The 26,041-nt window shown below is 33.1% G+C and overlaps 1 protein-coding gene across 7 annotated transcripts in view; it reads left to right on the forward strand.

Moving 5' to 3' along the window:
- The window catches only part of LOC136043712 (circadian locomoter output cycles protein kaput-like), a 311,923-nt gene that overhangs the window by 220,514 nt on the left and 65,368 nt on the right, over positions 1 to 26,041 (forward strand). The gene's annotated exons all lie outside the window — the stretch shown is intronic.

Here is a 26,041-nt window from a genome sequence, read left to right on the forward strand (position 1 = left end):
TTTTCAATAAGTCAGGCTCTATGAATGACTTCCTAATTGTTATCTGTACAAAACCTTTTTAATTTTGAGCAAATTATCCTTATATGAATTGTCATGCACCTGGAGCTGCTTTCTTGCTTCTAGCTCTGGTCTTTCCCTGGCTGCGCATTTTTTTTCTAGTTCCTGAAGAATAAAAAAAAAAAAAATTCATTCCAACATACTTCGTCCGACCCCAGTGCAAGAAAATTATTTTCATTTGATCGTATTGTCATGATGCCAGAGGTGATATCTTGCTCGTTGAGTTCCAGCCTTTTTGTATTCAAAAAAATTATTCTTTTTTTCTTTTCTTTTTTAATCCCACTTCCGTTCTTCTCAGTGGCGATGACTTAAAAAAAAACTTTAAACCTTAGACGTGACCTAGCCTTTCTTTTATTTATTAATAGCCAAACAGGACGCATTCATACCATTTTATACTCCAAAAAACACTTCCTAAAAAATGCCTTTCTCGTAATCAAAGTTGTCCTCCTACCAGAGGAAGCCCTTCTTACTACCGCATTTCTAACCATTTCCTTATTTTTCTTAAATTTAATTTTTCTAGAAGCCCTTTTATTCTCAAAAATAGACTAATAGAAAATAACTAAGTAATAAAAATCTAACCAACTTAATTAATAAAAACAACAAAGTAAAATAAAAAGCTCCGTCGTTATAACTTTCTTCTTCACAAATACTAATTACAATATATATATATATATATATATATATATATATATATATATATATATATATATATATATATATATATATATATATATATATATATATATATATATATATATATATATGTTTTTAACTACATAAAACTTGCGAATATACAACATTCTTTGCTGTCCCATTGTCTTTGCATATAAATAGATTGTCAGGTTTACCGACTCTTGAACATGCAACATATAATGGTCCATGGGAAAACAATCCGTATTCAGATCTATACCTCATGATTCTAATGATTGCCCTTGAGCTTTGTTGATGGTGATTGCTAATCGACGATTCCCTGTGTCGCCGTCGTCATTTATATATCCCCGTGTGCCCCCCGGTGTCCCGGTCGTCATTTATATTCCATGTGTTCCGGTCGTCATTTATGACCCGGTGTCCCAGTCTGTGAATTCTCTTTGAGGGTCCCGGGCGTCATTGATATTCCTTGTGTCCCGGTGTCCCGGTCGTCATTCGTGTCCCGGTGTCCCAGTCTGTATATACATTCGTTTTTGAATTGGTCTTTTTTTTAGGTTTTAGTTTTCTGCCTTTTTTTTAGTTTTTTTTTTTAGTTATACCTCATGATTCTAATGATTGCCCTTGAGCTTTGTTGATGGTGATTGCTAATCGAACATTCTCTGTGTCCCCTTCGTCATTTATATATCCCCCTGTGCCCCCCGGCGTCCCCGTTGTAGTTGTGTCCCTGTGTCCCGGTCGTCATTTACATTCCCTGTGTCCCGGTCGTCATTTGTATTCCGGTGTCCCAGTCTGTATATACATTCGTTTTTTTTTTTTTATTTTTTAGTTTTTTTAGTTTTTTAGCTTTTTTAGTTTTTTTATTAGTTTTTAGTTTGTTTTTTTCTTTTTAGTTTTTTTGTAGTTTTTACCTTTTTTTTTAGTTTTTTTTTTACTTATGTCCTGGTCGTCATTTATACTCCCTGTGTCCCGTTCGTCATTTGTGATGGTTTGTTGACGGTGTTTTGTTGATGGTGATTGCTAATTGAACATTCCTTGTGTCCTGGTCGCTTTCTCTTTGAGTGCCCCGGTCGTCATTTATATTCCCTATGTGCCGGTGTCCTGGTCGTCATTTGTGTCCCAATGTAATTTCGTAATTTCGTCAGTCGAAAACATGACGTCAGTCAACACAGAAACATGACGTCACCTGATCCACAGACAGACAGACAGACAACTTATTTTTATATATATAGATATATATATATATATATATATATATATATATATATATATATATATATATATAAATACAAAAACATGAAAGAAAGTTATAATAATAACATAATGCAAATTCTCCAATTGAACTCTACTTTATCCAATCTCTCTATGAACTCCACTTTGACAGCTATTTAAACAACGAAAAATAAACCATTGCTAGCTTCATAAAAAGAATATACCAGCAACACGGTTCGCAATGGCTAAAAGATCTTTTAAAAATGTATCACACCTAGATCCCCTTCTTTTCAAACCACAGACAACATTTTCATGAAAAGCTTCTCCTGCTTTTTCCTGCTGAAAACAAAATGACAAATGCTTCGTTCTGCCTTCTTAGCAGGTTTTTTTATTTTTCTAGCCGGTGCCAGATAAAAATAGAAGTGGGAGTGCAGAAAGTGGGAGTGTTAACTCATCTTAATCATTCGAAAATTGAAACAAGATGTTTTCATTGATGAGCCGTCAACATAATTTCAAATTTCTGCACGTTCTCTTCCTATAAACTTTTCACACCGACCATTCTCTCAAAAAATTACGACAAAAAATCCTAATGACTTGGCCTTCTTGACCCAAACATAATCATCAAGACCTGTATTTTCTAAATTATTATGCAACTGGCTCTATTTCTTATGTATTTTAATGTGGAAAAGTCCCTCTTGTCAGCTCAACACTCAACAAATTCCAAAAGGTCAGCCAAACTTCCATGTAGAAATCATCCGTCGTGTACAAGGATAAATAATTTTACGGAAAAGCTCAGGAATTATAGATACAACCTGAATTTACCGTTCTCTATGGTTGAATTGGGGGTCAATGTAAATTTCGAACAAATAATGGGAACTAGGATCTGCTGAACGCCCTGCCATCTAAAGCTTTGGCTTTCCACTTAGGCAACAAGTAATGTTCACGCAGAAATAAAATCTGGCCTTTCTAGAAATGATCCAGTCGCATATCCGTTGGTACTGCTCGTAAAACTAATGCTGCTACCACGGCCACTATTCAGTACTCACTCAGTCTGAAGTTTGTGCTTAGTGCAAAAACTCAAACTATACCCTAATTTCATGCAAAAATGGACCAAGTTCCGACTCTGTGAAATATTGATTTAATTCATAATTCCGTACAAAACAAGCTAAATCCAAGCTGCAGAATTTTGAGGATTCGATTAGACAACCAACTAATAGCTGAATCAGTAAGAAAACCAAGTCTTTATTTGATACGAACTACCCAAGTCTGAATTCAGGACGTCAAATTAAAACAAACAACTTCATTAAAAACAAACTAAGTCCTAACTTTATGTAAAAACAAGTTAAGTCGAAGCTATGAAATGTTGAGACATGTTGGAAACGATTCAAGAGCTCACTACACACGCGTTACTTAATACTCTTTACACCCTCCCATGAAGTCTCCATTTTATTTAAGTCTTTCCTTATCTCATCATCCCACCCCAGACGAGGACCACCTGCTTTCCGTTTAGCCCTAGGTGGCTGGTCGAAAAGGACAATCTTCAGCAATCTGTCATCCTTCATCCGCAGATCATGCCCTTTCCATCTCAACCTTTCTTTTAATATATCCTTAGAAAGCGGGATTGGACCAGATTTTTTGCACAGCCTACTGTTTGAAATACGGTCAGTCAGCCGGGCACGGAGAACAATCTGTAGACAATTTCTATGGAAAACATCTAGTAAATCTTCATCCGCTTTTCAGAGCGCCCAAGCTTCAGAGACATGTTTCACCGCTGTCACCACTATACCTTCTGATATTCTAATTTTAGTCTACAGAATTATCTTCCTATTCTTCCAAACTTTTTTTTTTAATGCAAAGAACACCCTGAGTCTTGGCTATTCTACCTTTAACATCTTCGCTGCTCCCACCGTCATTACTAATAATACTACCAAGGTAAGTGAAGCTGCCCACCTGATCAATCTTTTCGTTGCCCAACGTCACGTTTTCTTCTTCACTTATTCCTAGCCTTAGTGACTTATTCCTCTCAAAATTGATTTTCTAACCTATTCTAGCACCTTGAGCTCGCAAAACTCTAAAAGTTCATTTATTTTGCTCACACTTTCATCTAGGATACTTAAATCTCAGCATAATCAAAGTCCAGAAGAGTTTTTCTTCTCCATTTGATTCCGTGGTCTTCCATTGCCTTTCCTGTCCTCCTTAAGGCGAAGTCCATCAAAATGATCCATATAAAGGGGGATAGAAGGCAACCCTGCTTAACTCCCAATTTAATACAAAACCAGCTGCTAACCTCAGTTTCTATCTTAACCGCAGCAGTATTATTCTTGTACATAGCACAAACCACTTAAATATATTTATCTGTATACCATATAAGGATAAGACTTTTGCTAAAGCTCTTTTATCAGCAGAGTTAAATGCTTGCTCACAATCTTTAAGACTCGGATCCAAAGATGTTAGACAACTAAGGCACTTCTCAATTATAAACTTAAGAGTGAAAATTTGGTCGAAATGTCCTCTACCTTTTCTAAAACCGCACTGTTCTCCTCTTAAAACTTTGTCTACAGCATCTCTCAGTCTAAGAAGTATCAAATTACTAGTTAATTTGCTACCTACTGAGTCCCGACTGATGTCTCAATAATTACGACACTCACTCTTATCACCTTACTTGTTCTGCGGTTTAATTAAGCTTTTCCTAAAATCATTAGGTACTTCCCCTTTTCCAAAAATCATATTCATAATCTTTAGTAACTTATTTCTATCCTCACAGCCACCATATTTTAGAAACTCATTTACCACACTATCAGCACCTGGAGCCTTATCATTTTTTAATCCTTTTAGTACTGTCGCTTATTCTTCTTCACAAAACAAATCTTAATTCACATCTAAAGTATCACAAACTCTTTAGTTTTCCTCTATATCTTTTCCTGGAACTGTATCTCGTTTAGACCATTCCCAAAATGTATGTCTCTTTAACTCTTTCCTTATCAGTAATTGCGGTCCCGTTCCTATCTTTAACTCGGACATGTCCAGATTGACTACTCCCTATCAATTTATGAACATGCTAGCACAAAATTTTACCATTATGCCGTCTAGCTGCATCCTCAAGATCCTCAGCAGTTTTGTCATGGCCTCCACTTTAAACCTCCTTAGTTCATATTTTAATGCTTTCTCTGCTTTCTTTTCATTCCTTTTGTTTTCATATGATCTATCACTCAGATAATTCTTGTACAAACCCTTCTTCTCTCTGTTTAAAATTAAAGCTTTTTACTAGTATTCTTAGCTGAAGTCTTAACTTTCTTCCCTAAGACACTATCAACAACTTCACAAAATGTTTTTATTAAAATTATTCTAACCATCTTACACATTGTCAAATTTTAAACTCTCAAGTTTACCTTAATATAGCTTCTGTTATTTTTCAACTTTAATAGTGATAATTAAAAATAAAATATATAATCAAAATCAAAATCATTCTATCTGAGGGATATTCAGCCATACACAAAGTGTATTATAATAAAACACAAATCAATATCAACACTCTATACAAAGACTAATATTAAATAGCATCACTAACGTGCCTAGTTTCGCACCAAGAAATTTCACAACTTTTGGAAACATGATTGTTTGATCATGCTCAGTCAAAGAAGTGTGGTAGGTAATACAGTAGTTCACAATGAAAATCATCCATTTATGTCTTTATCTTTGCAACTTCACAAATTGTTTTTCTAAAATTATTCTGACCATCGACCACATTGTCAAATTTTAAACTCTCAAGTTTACCCTGACATAGCTTCTGTTCTTTTTCAATTTAAATAGTAATTCAATTACTAGTTTTCAATTTAATAAGTTCAATTAAATAAATAAAAAAAATAAAAAAAATATAATTTAGATCAAAATCATTCAATATGAAGGAGACTCAGCCATATACAAAATGTATTACAATAAAACGGAAATCAACATCAACACTTTACTGTTTTTCTATAGAAAAACACAAATAGTTTTAGAAAAACACAAATTGTTTTACTAAAACTATTCCAAGTATCTTCCACATTTTCCAATTTTAAACTTTCCAGTTTATCCTAATATAGCTTCTGTTCAGTTTCAATTTTCATTGTGATAATTAAAAAGAAAATTAAAAAGCATAATTAAAATAAAAATGATTTGATATGAAGGACATTCAGCCATATATAACGTGTAGGGTGTTTTTTCACAGTTAAAAAAAGTTTGGAAGAATAGAAAGATAAGCCTACAAACCAAGATTAGAATATTGGAAGCTACAGTGATGACAGTGGTCAAATATGGCTCTGAAGCATGGACACTCCGAAAAGCAGATGAAAATTTACTAGATGTTTTCCAGAGAAATTGCCTACGGATTGTTCTGGGTACCCGGCTGACTGACCGTATTTCAAACAGTAGGTTGTACGAAAAGTGTGGTTCAATCCCGCTTTCTGGGGCTATAATGAAAGAAAGGTTGAGATGGCTAGGCCACGTTCTACGTATGAAGGATGACAGATTACCGAAGATTGTCCTTTTTGGCCAACCGTCTGGGGCTACACGGAAAGCAGGTCGTCCTTGTCTGGGTTGGGAGGATGTCATAAATAAGGATTTAAAGGAAATGGGAACTTCCTGGGAGGGTGTAAAGAGGGAGGCTTTAAATAGATTAGGTTGGAGGAGGAGCGTGCGTAGCTGTGTTGGCCTCAGGCGGCTTGGTGCTGCAGTGAGTTATTAGTAGTAGTAGTAGTAGTACTACAATCAAACGGAAATTGACATCAACACTGTATATAGAGACTATACTGTATATAGAGACTGTATATAGAGACTAAATAGTGACACTATATATAGAGACGACATTCTAATTTCTGCATTTCCTAGAAACAGAGTCCTTGTGTGCAAAAATTGTGTGCAACACTTAAAAAAAAGCATATTGTCATCCGGGAACTGACAGAGTAAATAAAACTGTTTAATCTATACTTTAAATAATTTTAATTCTCTATTTCAATTCTCAATTCTCTATTTACGTGAGATGATCTCTCCATGAAGGAATTTATCATGGGGGAAGAGAATTTTCCTAAAGGAGGTGCCAGATTTTCCAGCATTATTTACAAAAAAAACAATGAGAAATTAAATTTAAAAAAAAATTTGTTTTTTCAACTGAAAGTAAGGACCAACATTAAAATTTAAAACAGAAATTATTACATAAATGAGGGGGACTTCCTCTTCTCAATAATTTGTTCTTTACGATAAAGTATTTTTAGTAATTTTAAAAGAGATATTTATTCTAATTACACGACCTTGGTGATTCAGGGGTCATTCTTAAAGAATTAGGGATAAATTCGAACTATAGTGTAAAGAGCTGGGTATTGACGAGGGAGCGAAGCCTCTCATATATCTAATAAAAATATACGAATATAGAAATTCGTGACGTAAGTTAATTTGTAAGTTACGTATATTTGTTACAAATAAAAACGTTAGTATATAAAATTCAAAGTACTAGTGGGTTTTTTAAGTAACCAAAAAATTGGAGGGCAACTAGGCCCCCTCCCCTGCAGCTTTTTTCTCAAAATCGCCAGATCAAACTCTGAGAAAGCCGTTTAGCCATTAACAGTAAAATTAATATGCAAATTTCGTTTTAATTATTCATGTACAGCGAGGTAAAATCAAAATCTGCATTAATTCAAAAACACTCTTTTTTGATTGAAAGTAAGGAGCGACATCAAAACTTAAAACGAACAGAAATTACTCTGCATATGAAAGGGATATACGGAATAATCGTATACGGAATAATTTCTGTTCGTTTTAAGTTTAGTATCGCTCCTTACTTTTAGTTTTAAAAAAATGTTTTTATTTAATACCTAATAAAAATGGGTTTTTGATATATATTCTGAAGTCCTTTCGATTAAACTTGTTTTACTCAGTCAAGAACAACAGTTCGGTTTCTGAAAGACGTAAGTATCCATCGGGAAAAAAACACTAAAAAAACACAAAAGGAATTGTAAGAAACAACGTATTGTTAAGATTAGGGTTGCGTCTTAATAAATTTTCTACCTACAGAAACTCACAAAAAATGCATTTAACAAAATAGATTGTAAAAGTTAGAAGATAATTTTTGAGCATAAATTTCTGCGTTTTCATTTTGCTGACGAGTAAGTACAACTCATTTTAAAGTAAAAACATATTTTCATTTTTTTATGTTGTCTTTTTATACTCAAAATTCAATTAGCATTCCCCCTTTTCTGCTACAAATTAAGTATTTGAATTGAATTTATATTGAACATATTACTTTCAATGGTCCTATAGTCAAGTTTTATATGATACTTAAGAAACTTCAAACTACTGTTTAAGTTCGAATCGTGCTGATTAATATAACCTATGTTTGTTGGAAATTACATTTTATCTGCTGAAAAGCACATAAATCTTAATAATTTCAATGATTTGTTGGAACTCAAACAGCAAACCACGATTTCAGCGGAAAAATTGGATTATTTTTTTTACGTGTTTGAAGTCCAGCAAACCTTTTGGTTGGAAATCATTTTTTTCTTTGTTAGCTTAGTGAAGCAGGAGAGGGCTCATTCGAACAGAAATTACAAGTTTATAGAGGATATTTTACACGAGGGGGGGGGGAAACTCTGCAAAAATTAATTTGCAAATTCTGTTATAAGTTTTCATGTACGGTGAGATAAATTCGAACCTACATTAGTTCAAAAACGTTCAGAAATTAGATAAAAAGGCAAGTTTTTTTTACTCAAAGTAAGGAGTGACATTAAAACTTGGAATGAACAGAAATTATTGCACATATAAAAGGGGCTTTCCCTCCCTCAACGCCTCACTCTTTTTGCTAAAGTTTGATTTTATGTCAAAACTCTACTTTTTAAATTAGTAAAAAATTTTAGCGTAAAGAGATAGGACTTGAGGAAGGGACAGGCCTTTTCATATACGGAATAATTTCTGTTCGCTTTCATTTTTTAATGTCAATCCTTATTTTCAGTTTAATAGAACCTTTTTTTTTATATAATAAAACATTAAAACAGACGTATATATATATATATATATATATATATATATATATATATATATATATATATATATATATATATATAATATATATATATATATATATATGTATGTATATACATATATATATATATATGTGTGTGTGTGTGTATATATAATATACCGTGAATATCGACATTTGACGGTGAATGTCCGAAATAACAGTTTTTCTCCTTGGATTTAGTCACCATTGTCAGTCAACTTCTTCATTTTCATGCGAGGTATGATGATGACAGGTTAGGTTAGGTCTAGATTAGGATTTTTTTTTGTATTTCTCAGGTTTATAACCCAATTGTTATAACCCAACCTAACTTTAACCTTTACCGTCAAAGCTTACATAAGACTGAAAAAGCTGATCCGCCAAGCTAATTAAATCCAAACAGAGAAAAGGGAATTTTCGACATTTACCTGTAAATATCGACATTAACCAGATTTCGGAAATCCACAGCAACATATCAAACAGTTCGTGGTAACGAACTGTAGTAAGGAGCGATCCGGCTCAATAGGAACCAAAACTCTAAAAAATTGAATTTTGATATCAATAGCTACATCAAAAGAATCGCATTTTAATGCTGATTTTAAATATATAAGTTTCATCAAGTTTAGTCTTAGCCATCAAAAGTTACGAGCCTTAGAAAATTTGCCTTATTTAGGAAAATAGGGGGAATCACCCCTTAAAAGTCGTAGGATCTTAACGAAAATGACACCATCAAATTCAGCGTATCAGAGAACCCTACTGTGGAAGTTTCAAGCTCCTATCTACAAAAATGTGGAATTTTGGCAATTTTTTGCCAGAAGACGAATCACGGGTGCGTGTTTATTTGTTTGTTTTTTTTTTTTTTTTTTTTCCCCAGGGGTCATCGTATCGACCAAGTGGTCCTAGAATGTCACAAGAGGGCCTCATTCTAACGGAAATGAAAAGTTCTAGTGCCCTTTTTAAGTGACCAAAAAAATTGGAGGGCATCTAGGCCCCCTCCCACGCTCATTTTTTTCCCAAAGTCAACGGATCAAAATTTTGAGATAGCCATTTTGTTTAGCATAGTCGAAAATTATAATAACTATGTTTTTGGGGATGACTTACTCCCCCACAGTCCCCTGGGGAGGGGTTGCAAGTTACAAACTTCAACCAGTGTTTACATATAATAATGGTTATTGGGAAGTGTACAGACGTTTTCCAGGGTTTTTTTTTGGTTTTGGGGTAGGGTTGAGGGAGGGGCTATGTGGGAGGATCTTTCCTTGGAGAAATATGCCATGGGGGAAAAAATTCAATGAAAAGGGCGTAGGACGAATGTGGTCACGTTAGAAAAAAAACGTCAATTAAGAGCTTAACATACAATGCTGGTGTTCGGAGCCTCTCTATTATGGAGTATAATTTGAAATAACACAACTATACCGCAGCGATAAAACATATATACCACAACCATAACTCAACTAACGAAGAACTGCTAAGAGATAACACAACTATAAAGCGAAAACAGGTGAAAACTAACGGGAAAATAAACGAACTAAGAGGTGGAAGGGGCCCAGAGAAAAAATATAATCCTTTTTCAATTTTGAGCCTAACTTCCGCAAAAGGAGTAATAATGTCAGAAGCCCCGAAATACCGAATTATTTTCTTTTCAAACAGTCGTGGTAAGGAACTGTAGTAAGGGGCGACCCGGCTCAATAGTAAACGAAATTCTAAAAAACGGAATTTTGATGCTAAAGATACATCAAAAGAATCGAATTTTTACGCTGATTCTAAATATATAAGTTTCAATTAATTTAGTCTTCGTCATCAAAAGTTACGAGCCTGAGAAAATTTGTCCTATTTTGGAAAAAAGGGGGAAACATCCCCTAAAAGTCATAGAATCTTAACGAAAATCACACTATCGCATTCGGTATATCAGAGAACTCTATAGCAATAAATTTCAAGCTCCTATCTAAAAAAAGTGGAATTTTGTATTTCTTGCCAGAAGACAAATCACGGGTGCGTGTTTATTTGTTTTTTTTTTGTTTTTTTTCCCAGGGGTCATTTTATCGACCAAGTGGTCCTAGAATGTCGCGAGAGGGCTTATTCTAACGGAAATGAAAAGTTCTAGTGTCCTTTTTAAGTGACCAAAAAAATTGGAGGGCAAATAGGCCCCCTCCCATGCTCATTTTTTTCCAAAAGTCAACAGATTAAAATTTTAAGATAGCCATTTTGTTCAGCATAGTCGAAAACCATAATAACTATGTCTTTGGGAATGACTTACTCCCCCACAATCCCTGAAGGAGGGGCTGCAAGTTACAAACTTTGACCAATGTTTACATATAGTAATGGTTATTGGGAAGTGTACAGACGTTTTTCATGGGATTTTTTTTGGTTTGGGGGGTGGGGTTGATGGGAGAGGGCTTTGTGGGAGGATCTTTCCTTTGAGGAATATGTCATGGGGGAAGAAAAATTCAATGAAAAGGGCGCAGGATTTTCTAGCATTACTATAAAAAAACAATGAAAAAAATAAACATGAAAACTTTTTTTCAAATGAAAGTAAGGAATAGCATTGAAATTTAAAACGAACAGAGATATTACGCATATGAAGGGTTCTAAAAATACTTTAGATAAAGAGCGAGGTATTAGGAGGGTACAAACCCCCTCGTACACATAATAAAATATAAGAATATAAAAGTTTGTTACGTAAGTTAATTCTTAAGTTACGTATATTTTTTACTAATAAAAACGTTCGTTGAATATTAAAAGTTCTAGTAGCCTTTTTAAGTAACCGAAAAATTGGAGGGCAGCTAGGCCTCCTTCCCCACCCCTTATTTCTCAAAATCGTCTGATCAAAACTAAGAGAAAGCCATTTAGCCAAAAAAAAATTAATATACTAATTTCATTTCAATAATTTATGTGCGGAGAGCCAAAATCAAACATGCATTAATTCAAAAACGTTCAGAAATTAAATAAAAAAAAACTAGTTTTTCTTAACTGAAAGTAAGGAGCGTCATTAAAACTTAAAACGAACAGAAATTACTCCGTATATGAAATGGGTTGTCCCCTCCGCAGTCCCACGCTCTTTACGCTAAAGTTTTTAATTGTTTTAAAAAGTAGAATTGTGGCAAAGAGTCAAACTTTAGCGTAAAGAGCGTGGGACTGCGGAGGGGACAACCCATTTCATATACGGAGTAATTTCTGTTCGTTTTAAGTTTTAATGACGCTCCTTACTTTCAGTTAAAAAAAAACTAGTTTTTTTTATTTAATATATATATATAAAGAAACATATATATGTTTCTTACATATATATGTAAGATATGTAAGATATATATGTAAGATATTACATATATATGTAACATATGTACACATATATATGTTTATTTATATATATATATATATATATATATATACTAGCTGTTGGGGTGGCGCTTCGCGCCACCCCAACACCTAGTTGGTGGGGGCGCTTCGCGCCCCCCCCAAGCCCCCCCGCGCGCGTAAGTCGTTACGCGCCATAATAGTTACGCGCCATTGTAGTTGTGTCCCTATGTCCCACCTGTGAATATAGATAGATATATATATATGGTTTTAACTACGTAAAACTTGCGAATATACAACATTCTTTGCTGTCCCATTGTCTTTGCATATAAATAGATTGTCAGGTTTACCGACTCTTGAACATGCAACATATAATGGTCCATGGGAAAACAATCTGTATTCAGATCTATACCTCATGATTCTAATGATTGCCCTAGAGCTTTGTTGATGGTGATTGCTAATCGACCATTCCCTGTCCCGGTGTCCCGGTCGTCATTTACATCCCCCTGTTTCCCCCGGTGTCCCCGTTGTAGTTGTGTCCCTGTGTCCCGGTCGTCATTTATATTCCCTGTGTCCCGGGTCCCGGTCGTCATTTGTATCCCGGTGTCCCGGTCTGTATATACATTCGTTTTTTAGTTTATTTTTTCTCCTTTATTTTTTTCCTTTTTTTTTCTTTTTTAGCTTATTTAGATTTTTAGATTTTTTAGTTTTTTTATTAGTTTTTAGTTTTTTTTTCTTTTTAGTTTTTTTGTCCCGGTCGTCATTTATATCCCCCTGTTTCCCCCGGTGTCCCCGTTGTAGTTGTGTCCCTGTGTCCCGGTCGTCATTTATATTCCCTGTGTCCCGGTCGTCATTTGTATCCCGGTGTACCGGTCTGTATATACATTCGTTTTTTAGTTTTGTTTTTCTCCTTTATTTTTTTCCTTTTTTTTTCTTTTTTAGTTTATTTAGATTTTTAGATTTTTTAGTTTTTTTATTAGTTTTTAGTTTTTTTTTCTTTTGAGTTTTTTTGTAGTTTTTACCTTCTTTTTAGTTTTGTTAATTTTTTTTTTTACTTGTGTCCTGGTCGTCATTTATACTCCCTGTGTCCCGGTGCTTTGTTGATTGCTAATCGAACATTCCTTTTATATATATATATATATATATATATATATATATATATATATATATATATATATATATACATATATATATATATATATATATATATATATATATATATATATATATATATATATATATAAATATATATATATATATATATATATATATATATATATATATATATATATATATATATATATATATATATATATATATACTAGCTGTTGGGGTGGCGCTTCGCGCCACCCCAACACCTAGTTGGTGGGGGCGCTTCGCGCCCCCCCCAAGCCCCCCCGCGCGCGTAAGTCGTTACGCGCCATAATAGTTACGCGCCATTGTAGTTGTGTCCCTATGTCCCACCTGTGAATATAGATATATATATATATATATGGTTTTAACTACGTAAAACTTGCGAATATACAACATTCTTTGCTGTCCCATTGTCTTTGCATATAAATAGATTGTCAGGTTATCCCCCTGTTTCCCCCGGTGTCCCCGTTGTAGTTGTGTCCCTGTGTCCCGGTCGTCATTTATATTCCCTGTGTCCCGGGTCCCGGTCATCATTTGTATCCCGGTGTCCCGGTCTGTATATACATTCGTTTTTTAGTTTTGTTTTTCTCCTTTATTTTTTTCCTTTTTTTTTCTTTTTTAGCTTATTTAGATTTTTAGATTTTTTAGTTTTTTTTATTAGTTTTTAGTTTTTATTTCTTTTTAGTTTTTTTGTCCCGGTCGTCATTTATATCCCCCTGTTTCCCCCGGTGTCCCCGTTGTAGTTGTGTCCCTGTGTCCCGGTCGTTATTTATATTCCCTGTGTCCCGGTCGTCATTTGTATCCCGGTGTACCGGTCTGTATATACATTCGTTTTTTAGTTTTGTTTTTCTCCTTTATTTTTTTCCTTTTTTTTTCTTTTTTAGTTTATTTAGATTTTTAGATTTTTTAGTTTTTTTATTAGTTTTTAGTTTTTTTTTCTTTTTAGTTTTTTTGTAGTTTTTACCTTCTTTTTAGTTTTGTTAATTTTTTTTTTTACTTGTGTCCTGGTCGTCATTTATACTCCCTGTGTCCCGGTGCTTTGTTGATTGCTAATCGAACATTCCTTTTGTCCTGGTCGCTTTCTCTTTGAGTGTCGTCATTTATTTTTTTCTTTTTTAGTTCTTTTAGTTTTTACCTTTTTTAGTTTTTTTTAGTTTTTAGTTTTTTTAGTTTTTTACCTTTTTTTAGTTTTTTTAGTTTTTTAGCTTTTTTATTTTTTTTATTAGTTTTTAGTTTTTTTGTAGTTTTTGCCTTTTTTTTTAGTTTTTTGTCCTGGTCGCTTTCTCTTTGAGTGTCGTCATTTATTAGTTTTTTCCTTTTTTTTTTTAGTTTTTTATTGGTTTTTACCTTTATTTTAGCTTATTTTTCAGTTTTTTCCTTTTTTTTTAGTTTTTTTTTATTTTTTATTTTTTTTAGTTTTTTACCTTTTTTTAGTTTTTTTAGTTTTTTTAGTTTTTTAGCTTTTTTACTTTTTTTATTAGTTTTTAGTTTTTTTTTGTAGTTTTTGCCTTTTTTTAGTTTTTTCAGTTTTTTTTTTAGTTTTTTATTGGTTTTTACCTTTATAGTTTTTTTAGTTTTTTAGCTTTTTTATTTTTTTTATTAGTTTTTAGTTTTTTTTGTAGTTTTTGCCTTTTTTTAGTTTTTTCAGTTTTGACGTCACCTAATCCAGTTTTTTCAGGTGACGTCACATGACACATCCATCCACACATCCATCCACACATCCACAGACAGACAACTTATTTTTATATATAGATAGATATATATCTTCTATATATATAAAAATAAGTTGTCTGTCTGTCTGTGGATGGATCAGGTGACGTCACCTGAAAAAACTGGATCAGGTGACGTCAAAACTGAAAAAACTAAAAAAAGGCAAAAACTACAAAAAAAACTAAAAACTAATAAAAAAAATAAAAAAGCTAAAAAACTAAAAAAACTAAAAAAAGGCAAAAACTACAAAAAAAACTAAAAACTAATAAAAAAGCTAAAAAACTAAAAAAACTAAAAAAAGGCAAAAACTACAAAAAAAACTAAAAACTAATAAAAAAAATAAAAAAGCTAAAAAACTAAAAAAACTAAAAAAACTAAAAAAAGGTAAAAAACTAAAAAAACCAAAAACTAAAAAAAACTAAAAAAAAGGAAAAAACTGAAAAATAAGCTAAAATAAAGGTAAAAACCAATAAAAAACTTAAAAAAAAAACTGAAAGAACTAAAAAAAGGCAAAAACTACAAAAAAAACTAAAAACTAATAAAAAAAGTAAAAAAGCTAAAAAACTAAAAAAAATAAAAAAACTAAAAAAAGGTAAAAAACTAAAAAAAATAAAAAATAAAAAAAAACTAAAAAAAAGGAAAAAACTGAAAAATAAGTTAAATAAAGGTAAAAACCAATAAAAAACTAAAAAGAAAAAAAGGAAAAAACTAAAAAAAATTTTCATCTAAAAAACTAAAAAAAACTAAAAAAGGTAAAAACTAAAAGAACTAAAAAAGAAAAAAATAAATGACGAAACTCAAAGAGAAAGCGACCAGGACAAAAGGAATGTTCGATTAGCAATCAACAAAGCACCGGGACACAGGGAGTATAAATGACGACCAGGACATAAGTAAAAAAAAAAACTATCTATATATATAAAAATAAGTTGTCTGTGGATCTGTGGATCGTGGATCAGGTGACGTCACCTGAAAAAACTGGATCAGGTGACGTCAAAACTGAAAAAACTAAAAAAAGGCAAAAACTACAAAAAAAACTAAAAACTAATAAAAAAAATAAAAAAGCTAAAAAACTAAAAAAACTAAAAAAAGGCAAAAACTACAAAAAAAACTAAAAACTAATAAAAAAGCTAAAAAACTAAAAAAACTAAAAAAAAGGCAAAAACTACAAAAAAAACTAAAAACTAATAAAAAAAATAAAAAAGCTAAAAAACTAAAAAAAATAAAAAAACTAAAAAAAGGTAAAAAACTAAAAAAACTAAAAACTAAAAAAAACTAAAAAAAAGGAAAAAACTGAAAAATAAGCTAAAATAAAGGTAAAAACCAATAAAAAACTAAAAAAAAAACTGAAAAAACTAAAAAAAGGCAAAAACTACAAAAAAACTAAAAACTAATAAAAAAAGTAAAAAAGCTAAAAAACTAAAAAAACTAAAAAAACTAAAAAAACTAAAAAAAGGTAAAAAACTAAAAAAAATAAAAAATAAAAAAAAAATAAAAAAAAAGGAAAAAACTGAAAAATAAGCTAACATAAAGGTAAAAACCAATAAAAAACTAAAAAGAAAAAAAGGAAAAAACTAAAAAAAATTTTCATCTAAAAAACTAAAAAAAACTAAAAAAGGTAAAAACTAAAAGAACTAAAAAAGAAAAAAATAAATGACGACACTCAAAGAGAAAGCGACCAGGACAAAAGGAATGTTCGATTAGCAATCAACAAAGCACCGGGACACAGGGAGTATAAATGACGACCAGGACATAAGTAAAAAAAAAAAATTAACAAAACTAAAAAGAAGGTAAAAACTACAAAAAAACTAAAAAGAAAAAAAAACTAAAAACTAATAAAAAAACTAAAAAATCTAAAAATCTAAATAAACTAAAAAAGAAAAAAAAGGAAAAAAATAGAGGAGAAAAACAAAACTAAAAAACGAATGTATATACAGACCGGTACACCGGGATACAAATGACGACCGGGACACAGAGAATATAAATGACGACCGGGACACAGGGACACAACTACAACGGGGACACCGGGGGAAACAGGGGGATATAAATGACGACCGGGACAAAAAAACTAAAAAGAAAAAAAAAACTAAAAACTAATAAAAAAACTAAAAAATCTAAAAATCTAAATAAGCTAAAAAAGAAAAAAAAAGGAAAAAAATAAAGGAGAAAAACAAAACTAAAAAACGAATGTATATACAGACCGGGACACCGGGATACAAATGACGACCGGGACACAGGGAATATAAATGACGACCGGGACACAGGGACACAACTACAACGGGGACACCGGGGGAAACAGGGGGATGTAAATGACGACCGGGACACCGGGACAGGGAATGGTCGATTAGCAATCACCATCAACAAAGCTCAAGGGCAATCATTAGAATCATGAGGTATAGATCTGAATACAGATTGTTTTCCCATGGACCATTATATGTTGCATGTTCAAGAGTCGGTAAACCTGACAATCTATTTATATGCAAAGACAATGGGACAGCAAAGAATGTTGTATATTCGCAAGTTTTACGTAGTTAAAACCATATATATATATATATATGGGAGCGCGAAGCGCCCCCACCAACTAGGTGTTGGGGTGGCGCGAAGCGCCACCCCAACAGCTAGTATATATATATAAATATATATATATATATATATATATATATATATATATATATATATATATATGTAATTAAACCTTAGCTTGAAGAGGCGTTGCTTAGCGGGGATTAAATAAAAAAAAGCTAATTTTTTAGCTGAAAGTAAGGAGCGACATTAAAACTTAAAACGAACAGAAATTGCTCCGTATATGAAATGAGTTGTCCCCTCCGCAACCCCTCGCTCTTTACGCTAAAGCTTTTAATTGTTTTAAAAAGTAGAATTGTGGCAAAGAGTCAAATTTTAGCGTAAAGAGCGAGGGGTTGCGGAGGGGACAACTCATTTCATATACTGAGCAATTTCTGTTCGTTTTAAGTTTTAATGTCGCTCCTTACTTTCAGCTAAAAAATTAGTTTTTTTTTATTTAATTTCTGAACGTTTTTGAATTAATGCATGTTTGGTTTTGGCTCTCCGCACTTAAATTATTAAAATGAAATTTGTATATTAATTCTTTTTTTGGCTAAATGGCTTTCTCTTAGTTTTGATCAGACGATTTTGAGAAATAAGGGGTGGAGAAGGAGGCCTAGTTGCCCTCGAATTTTTTGGTTACTTAAAAAGGCAACTAGAACTTTTAATTTTTAACGAACGTTTTTATTAGTAAAAAATATACGTAACTTAAGAATTAACATACGTAACAAACTTTCATAACCTTTTATTTTTATTATGTATACGAGGGGGTTTGTACCCTCGTTAATACTTCGCTCTTTACACTAAATCGTAAGTTTTGTCCCAATTCTTTAAGAATGACCCCTGAATCAGAAAGGCTGTAGAATAAATAGTTGAAATTACTAAAAATACTTTAGCATAAAGAGCAAGGTATTTATCTTCTCCTAAATACCTCGCTCTTTATGCTAAAGTATTTTTAGAACCCCTCATATGCGTAATAATCTCTGTTCGTTTTAAGTTTCAATGCTACTTCTTCCTTTCATTTGAAAAAACGTTTTCATGTTTATTTTTCATTGTTTTCTTATAGTAATGCTAGAGAATCCTGCGCCCTTGTCATTGAATTTTTCTTCCCCCATGAAAGATTCCTCCAAGGAAAGATCCTCCAACTTAGCCCCCTCTCCTCAGCCCCCTGAATAAAATCCCCCTGAAAACGTCTGTACACTTCCCATTAACCATTACTATATGTAAACACTGGTCAAAGTTTGTAACTTGCAGCCCCTCCCCCAGGGATTGTGGGGGAGTAAGTCATCCCCAAAGACATAGTTATTATGGTTTTCGACTATGCTGAACAAAATGGCTATCTGAAAATTTTGATCCGTTGACTCTGGGAAAAACATGAGCGTGGGAGGGGGCCTAGATGCCCTCCAATTTTTTTGGTCACTTAAAAAGGGCACTAGAACTTTTCATTTCCGTTAGAATGATCCCTCTTGCGACATTCTAGGACAACTTGGTCGATACGATGACCCCTGGGGAAAAGAAAAAAAAAACAAAAAAACAAACAAATAAACACGCACCCGTGATTTGTCTTCTGGCAAAAAATGCAAAATTCCACATTTTTGTAGATAGGAGCTTGAAACTTCTACAGCAGGGTTCTCTGATACGCTGAATCTGATGATGTCATTTTCGTTAAGATCTTATGACTTTTAAGGGGTGTTTCCCCCTATTTTCCTAAATAAGGCAAATTTTCTCAGGCTCGTAACTTTTGATGGGTAAGACTAAACTTGATGAAACTTATATATTTGAAATCAGCATTAAAATGCAATTCTTTTGATGTAGCTATTGATATCAAAATTCAATTTTTTAGAGTTTTGGTTACTATTGAGCCGGGTCTCTCCTTACTACAGTTCGTTACCACGAACTGTTTGATGAGTACCCTGATAGTGAAAATCATTTCTGTTTGTTTTAAGTTTTTTCTTTCAAAAAGGAAACTTTTCTTTTTATCAAAACCATCCTATAGACATTCATCTGGTGAATTTCTTACATGTCCTCATATTTTTTTGTAATTAGATTTAAATAAAAGAAAACTTTGACCTTCGAATGTTTTTCTGTGAACAAAATTGTTGTAATTGATGTGGGTTTCCCGAGACAGTTCAAACTGAATAAGAATTCCAAATATCTGGAATTGTTCCTGCCGACAACAGATATGTTTTAAAATTTTTGTTTTATGTAAGTGATTGTGTATTTTTATCTTTTTTGTTTTGTCAAAATATCAGATGGTGCCAAGCAAATCGTGGATGTTCGATATACTGTTATTACTTTACTTAGCTTAATTACCCTGTATTATTCCTTTTTTAAACTTCTATTTAAAGAAAGCAATAAATTAATTTGATGGAATGTCTTTAGGGGAACGGCTTCAGATTGATGAGTAGTGATGAGCGAACCTTTAATTGAAATAGTTTTTTTACTGCAGTTTTATGCTTTTTGCATTAGTCATTGAATCATGAAAAAATGTTGACGTAATTTTAAAGAATTGTTCAACGTGTAATACTAAGTTCAGAAATTTAGTCAATTTTTCCATCACTAAACGTTTTCACATTGTATAGGTTTCAAAAAATGTCAACCCAAAAATTTCACTAGCACAGAGATAGAAAAACAAATACAGAATTCTCGCTAGTTTTCAATAATTACACTTTTCTATTATTCCGAATGTTCTGAATCCAGAAAACCTTGACTCCAGATCACAACTCAATAGTAAAAACCTGACTGCAAAATTTCGAGGAATTTGCCCTCATTTTGGTTTTCTATCGCTATGGTTAGTGACTTCCGACACATCCATTTGTATTGTCGTCCATCTAATTTTTCTTGCCATATGGATACTACTGTAGCCGATATATATTACATCCAACTAAAGAATTACCTGTGAACATTTTCGTACTTTCTCATAATTTTTCATACAATTTTTTCTTACGTTTGTACAAAATTGAGTTTTCACACTTAGCTTTTTTATAAGGTATTTCTATAAATATTTTTTACAAATTTGGTTTTGCATGAGCAGCTCTTTACAAAATAAGGTAAAAAAAAAAAACAACAGAAATATAACGTCTAGATTAAGCTTTAGTTTACTTCAATTATTATGCAATTTTCGGAAGAAACTGTCAATCATACGTATGTTTCTCTGAAGAATTTCCTGTAATTAATATCAAACGGTTCATGGTAACGAACTGTAGTAAGGAGCGACTCGGCTCAATAGTAGGCAAAACTCTAAAAAACAGAATTTTGATGCAAATAGTTACATCAAAAGAACCGCATTTTAATACTAATTTTAAATATATGAGAATAATCAAGCTTAGTCTTACTCATCAGAAGTTACGAGCCTGAGAAAATTTTCTTTATCTTAGAAAGTAGTGGAAACACTCCTAAATTAATAGAATCTATATAAAAATAACACTACCAGATCTAGCGTATCAGAGAACCCTACTGTAAAAGTTTCAAGCTCCTATTTACAAAAATGTGGAACTTTATATTTTTTGCCAGAAGACAGATCATGGATGCGTGTTTATTTGTTTGTTCGTTTTTTGTTTTTTTTTCCCCAAGGGTGATCGCATCGACCCAGTGGTCCTATAATGTCGCGAGAAGGCTCATTCTAACGAGAATTAAAACTCTAGTTCCCTTTTTAAGTGACCAAAAAAATTGAAGGGCATCTACGCCCACTCCCACGCACATTTTTTCCCCAAACTTACCGGATCAAAATTTTGAGATAGCCATTCTGTTCAACTTAGTCGAAAACTCAATAACTATGCTTTGGGGACGACTTAATCCCCCACAGTCCCGGGGAAGAGGCTTCAAGTTACAAAGTTTGACCATTGTTTACATATAGCAATGGTTATTATGAAGTGTACAGACGTTTTCAGGGGGACTTTTTTGCGTTGGGGTAGGGGTGAGTCGGGGGAGGGGGTTACACGGGAGGACCTATCCATGGAGGAAGTTATCATGAGAGAAGAGAATTTTCATGAAGGGGTGCAGGATTTCCTTGCATTATCTTAAAAAAAAAAACAATGGGAAAATAAGTACATTTTTTTCGACTGGAAGTAATGAGCAGCATTAAAACTAAAAACGAACATAAAATATCGCATATATAAGGGGGTTCGTCTAGTCCAGAATACCTTGCTCTTTACGCTAAAGTGTTTTAGTAATTTCAACTATTTATTCTACGGCCTTTGTGATTCGGGGATCATTCTTAAAGATTTGGGATAAAATTCAAGCTTTAGTGTAAAGAGCAAGGTACTGACAAAATTTAAATTTCGTTTTATTTATTCATTTGCGGTGAGCCAAAATCAAAACATGCATTAATACCATTAATCTCAGAAATTAAATATGAAAGGGGTTGTCCCCTCCTCAACGCCTCGCTCTTTATGCTAAAGTGTTTTTATTGTTTTCAGCAGTAGAGTTGTGACAAAGAGTCAAACTTTAGCGTAAAGATTGGGGCGTTGAGGAGGGGACAACCCCTTTCACATACGGAATAATTTCTTTTCGTTTTAAGTTTTAATGTCGCTCCTTACTTGCAGTTAAAAAAACATGCTTTTTTATATTTAATAGTGTTTCAAAGACAGTCCAAGATTACTCCAAATTTCGAATGCTTGGAATGTGTCTGCAAAAGCCAAGTGATTTTGAAAAATTCATTGTCTAGTGTGCAAAGCCAAGGGCGCATCTAGGATTTTGATAGGGGGTTAGGGGAAGATTTTCTTTTTTGGGGGGGGGATTTTCTGCAAAACACATGAAAAATTTGCTTTTATACATTTTTTCACGCGTCAGACAAAAATGTCTGGGAGGGGGCTCAAACCTAATGCCCCAATTGATACGGCCTTGCACACATGTATTAATTCCATTGGAGATCATTCTATGCTTGTTGTAAAAAAAAAAAAAAAACTACGCAAACAACTATATTGATAAATAGTAATTTCCTTTAAAATATTAATTTTGTGTTTATATATTGTTGCTAATGTTGTTAAAAAAGAGATTTGTTTGGTATTTTCGTTCATTAGATGAATCAATTGTAGTCAAGAATTGTACAATTCTCATAGGATGATAAGCTGCCAAGTTGATAAGCATGCATAGGGGACATGTACAGAACATTTTTCAGCGTTGACTCTCTCACCACCAAAATGAAACTGACTTATGAATGATAAAATGAGTGTTCTTTTCTAGTTCTAGTCAGGAGTAATCGAGTTATATCACAGTTCAACTGAATCTGTTTAAACAGGATCTTCTAAATTGTAGATTTATTTACTGTTCTCCTGAAAAAATCATTTGGATAGTCTATCATCACTGAATTTCTAAGGTACTGTTCAAAAGCTAGTCCAAAATATCATTTTGTTTTGTTTCAATTAATATGTCAATAGATTGATTAAATACTTTTGAGGCGCGACGTAAGAGTTCCATACAGTATTCTAAAGACAGGGCATTGTTCCAAAGACATTTCTAATTATTTTGTTAATCATATTCTGAGAAAATATTTTCTTTTGAAGAGATAACCCTAGAAAATTATCAACAAGAATCAAACATTTTTACAAAATCAAAGGATTCCGTATGATATTTGTTTCTCAAATCCAACCATTTTTAATCCTAACACTCTGACAGTTGACTGCAGACTAACTAAAATTCTTTCTACTTCGGTAATATCCTTAGAGGAATGGTAACCTACTAAAATAACAAAGAAAAGACATTTTCAATTTAGAAACATTTTTATTACATAGTTACAGCAATAATCCACTCATTTTTCACTTACTGATTCAATTCATTGTCCTCAATATATTTCACTATTGCTTTTAAAGCAGATTGAAGTCTATGTATATGCATTATATTAAGTATTGCATCAAAATATAACTGCTCCTCCAATTTGAATTTTCTCAATGATATTATACATCTTCCGCGCATTTCGTCCCATTCAAGGCTTAGTCGAGATCCTCTTGAAATTTCTACTGCTACGTTTCGTACTCTTGTCCTTGTATCATTGCTGCTGTTGCCAGCTCCACTATCATCTTCTAATAATATAAGGAACCTCCCATTTTTGCTAGTATGTATTGTTAAATAAAAACTTGATGATAAAGTGTATATTCAAACTGTTCTCGTTGTGACTTCTACTTTCTTACTAATATGAAATACATGAAAAATCGAGTCGTTGTATTGGAACTGGCTGCTAAGAATGGCTGCTAGGCCTTCATAGCGATGTGCAAAATAGATTCTCATGGAAGTATGCAAAAGAGATGTACCCTTTGTAGTATAGACAATCTTATTGCTAGGGACGGTCCATGACCGGATCTGGTTGCTAGGTAAGCCATTTATGCAAGGTTTGTGCTAACTCGATTATACTAATCGGGCTTATGGTATGATAATTTAGAGCCTAAAGCAGTAGAATCAGGGATATAGGCAGTTTTTAGTACGAAATTAAGGGATTAAGTCTGGACGTACGTAGGTCCTGCTACTAATGCATCCAATCAAAATTGTGGCATAGTCATTTAGTTAAAACTGTCGAAAGATCATATAGTGATGCCTTCAGGATTGATAGAACCCCAGAGAGCCTTGGGGCATGGTTTTTAATTTATTACCTTGGAGCAAATAATATTTTATGGAAGATTTTATGGAGTACGTTGAAAAGTGTAGATTATGCAGTCCATGTAAATTGTGCAGACGATACGTATTAAAAATTGAAGGCTTCAATTCCTGTATTGAAGAAGTTTGTGACTCTCACACTAGACTATGGAAATAACCGAAACACGAGACTTTAGTTTATTTCTAAGAAATCGATATCTTCGTAGTTTTAAATTGTTTTGGGAGGAAGAATAGGGTTTATGCTTCAATTGCTGGGATTGTAAGAGAATTTGATTATACCTCATGTTTGTGAAGACAATAGCTACTATGATTATAAGCCTACTAATTTTTATTTGACTATTACAGAAAGTGATTCTCCATTTGAAAACACTAAATGTGATAATGCTTCAGATGAGCAAATTGAAAGATGTCAATTTGAGAATAGGAATGGAAAAAGTGTTATTATCATTAACTAATCGATGGTAGCCACTGGGGTATATTAAATATCTCATGATTGATTTTCCAACTAAATTTAATTCACTAGTTGTCACCTCTCTGAGTGCTTTAGTAGTGTGAGTGTATGTCTTACATTCATATCCATTGGCTGAATCCCTATATTCCTTATATGGATTTGATGGCATAAACATGAACTGTATATGTAAGGTAAAGGATACGGCATTAGACTTTACAGTCCGTACCGGCGGTGCTGATCTCCGTTTCTTGGCCCTTCAGCCAGGAAGTGCAATGGGGGGTTGGGGGCCAGCCATCCTGTGCTTTCGCACACCCTTCCTGTTTACCTTCCCCAGATTTTTCCAGGTACCCATTTAGAGCTGGGTCGACCCTGGCTAAGCTTACAGAGTCACGCCACTGACCCCCGTCCCAAACTGAAGAATTGGGTACACCGGGATTCGAACCCACGTCCTCTCAGACGAAGGATCCCGAATCCAGCGCACCAACCCACTCGGCCATACAAGCAACTGTTTGTAGCTTGTGTTATTTGAGAGATTGTTGCTAATGCTTACCAATGTTCCGTTTTTGTAGAAAATGATTTATCGAAATAAATTGTGCAGTACACAATTTTTATAAGGTAACTCCTCGGCTGCACTTGGTTTTCCTTGTTAAATTTTTTAAGAATAACGTATAAATTGATAAATGTGGAAGTCAAATCTATGAAATAATCTCCATTTGAATAAATTTGAAAATATGTTTTCAGAGAGCGGCTGTTGCGGATAGGATTGTTTTCAGTAACCATGTTTTATATTGACATCAGCTCTTTCTGTATTGAATAAATTTAAAGATATAGTGATTGATGGATGGTAATCTTTGTGCGGTAGATATGCCATTTCAGTCAAAATTTAGGAAAAAAATCATTTTTGGTCGGACAATTTTCTTCCTTGGTTTCTTCTTCTTCTTTGACAAGAGTGATGTCTTCCGTTTCTGAACCGAGTCAGAGATTTATGAGTAATGCAGTGTTTCTCGACCTTTTTAAACATTTACCACATTGTTGAGATTTCAATCGCTCACCAAGGGATCGTGCACCGGACCTGAGATTTTCTTAAACATTTTTTTTTTATATCTTTGCCAGAGCCCCTATATGGTAGTGTAGAGGATACAAAATCTGCGGCAGCCGGTAAAATATATTTTTTAGCCAAGGGAAGTGGACAACAAAACAGTTAGCAAATCAACTGCCAAGACCATAACCGAACATTGAAGAACGGCCCCTGTAAAAGTTAATTATATAACCCAATTGTTTTGGACAAAGAGTAGCACCATAGCAATCCATATCAAGAGAAATGAATACAATATTTTGATTTGACATCTTGCTATCGAACAGGTTGAAAATGA

This window comes from Artemia franciscana, unplaced genomic scaffold (genome assembly GCF_032884065.1).
Source record: "Artemia franciscana unplaced genomic scaffold, ASM3288406v1 Scaffold_867, whole genome shotgun sequence".
In the NCBI taxonomy this organism is placed as follows: Eukaryota; Metazoa; Arthropoda; class Branchiopoda; order Anostraca; family Artemiidae; genus Artemia; species Artemia franciscana.